This window comes from Frankliniella occidentalis, unplaced genomic scaffold, assembly GCF_000697945.3.
Source record: "Frankliniella occidentalis isolate FOCC.00 unplaced genomic scaffold, Focc_3.1 Scaffold32, whole genome shotgun sequence".
NCBI classification, from domain to species: domain Eukaryota; kingdom Metazoa; phylum Arthropoda; class Insecta; order Thysanoptera; family Thripidae; genus Frankliniella; species Frankliniella occidentalis.
In genome coordinates, this window is record NW_026267162.1 from 2002381 (window position 1) to 2004198 (window position 1818).

The window sequence follows — 1818 nt, forward strand, 5'->3', positions numbered from 1 at the left end:
TTACCCCTTAGGAGACCATAACAAAAATATTTTTTTTCTACTTTTTGGACCAACCCCTATTTCTTTGTTACCCCCTTTCACCCCCTTAGGGGTGGTTGCTAGGATTTGCACCAGGCGTTTCGTTGTCCAGGAGTGACCCCTAAGATACCCTAAAATTTGCAGACCTCTAGCTCATCTCCTTCCTCTTACACGGACGACGGACAGACGGACGGACGGACGGACGGACACGAGAGCGGTTGCATAAGCCCGCTTTAATGCTTTTTTAAAAGCAGAAGGGCGGGCTAAAAAAGCAATTAGGCAAAAATTTCGGTCAAATAAGTTCAATTTCACAAATGCGTAACATTAGATGCAAAATGGGCCTCACGCTGGAAAACGAAGAATGAACGAGGCCTATATAGCATTACGGTGAAATGGTTTCGACTTCGAGATGGCTGGAAGACACTTCACCAAAGCACAACACTGTGGATGTTCGTCTCGATGCTCTCGGCGTTTTGAGCAGCGAATAAAAACCCTGATGTCCGACACTTTGGGACACACACACACACACACGCCCGATAACCAAGGAAATAAAACCCACCGCGTCTGTTTGCGCCCGGGAGATAGGCCACCCATCTGACGCGGGCGCCGAGTGTTTTGCCCAGCCCTCGGGCAGGCGGGCGGGCGGTCCAGACCATATACGGTGGCGTTCTTGCGCGTCGGGTTCCCATCGGACATAAACACGCTGCAAGAGAGGGATGTAGAAGGGGAGGTAGGGGTGTGGAAAGGAGGAGGGGGTGTTAGCAGCGGCTTATAGAGGGCTAAGGTGGCTTTGCGCGCATCGCGCATCCAGCCCGGTGTGGAGGTGAGGTAGGTACCTACTATCTGGCAGAAATTCATATGTCGACTCATATGCTTTACATTATGGTTGAAAACACAAAATAATGCACCCTCAAATTCTACATCACATTACTCTATAAATTTTTTGACATTTTAAAATGTCCAAAATATAAACTTTTCCCCCTCTTACTGTTGAGAAGAAATGAAGCTTCTGTACAAGTAACACAGAAATGTGTCGATTCCCTATCGACTAAAATGCTAACATTTTGGCTTATCCCTTAGCAGCCTAACGTGAAATTTGTCATAGGGGCACGATAAAACTATCCAGAAGGTAACGGTGTGCGTTTGTTCCATACCTGCGGATTTCTTTTCTTGTCAAACAAACTCGTACTGTTTGCTCCATATTTCTTTAGATGTTAAGTTTACATTCCTTAAAGAGCGCATCTATAGTCAAACGATGGAAAACGGAATAAAATCCAATTGTTCGGTTCTGCAGGTTACATTTCCGACAGCTAGATTGGTTGGTGATGAACAGCCCCCTTCGCGCGCCCCGTGAGCCACGGCTCCATGGTGCGATTCCTGAACGCATTGAAACGCTGCACGGCAGCATCCTCGTCGGACCGGGGGGCAGCCGACCAACAGGGCGCTGTTATTTATCTCGCCGTGACCGGGGCGCCATCTCCATACGAGGGGCAGCATTTTTCTTCCCCCCGCCCTTCCCCTCCCTGGCCACGGGCCAGTGGTCCAGGTCCGGCACATTCAGCACAAGATCGCATCCCGGTTCTCGCCGCGATATAATACATCGCGCCATGACGGATTGTGCGGATGGAGGCGGCCGCTCCACTCCCCTCCTTCGTGCAACACCGTAAAAGAGCGAAACCGTCAATCTCCGCTTTTCGTGGCGTTTTGCGAAAACTTGAAACTTTGTGGTCGAGAAATGCACACCAAGTATTTTGTGTGTTGGTGCGTGCATCAAACAGTTTTAAAGGGATCTATTACCAT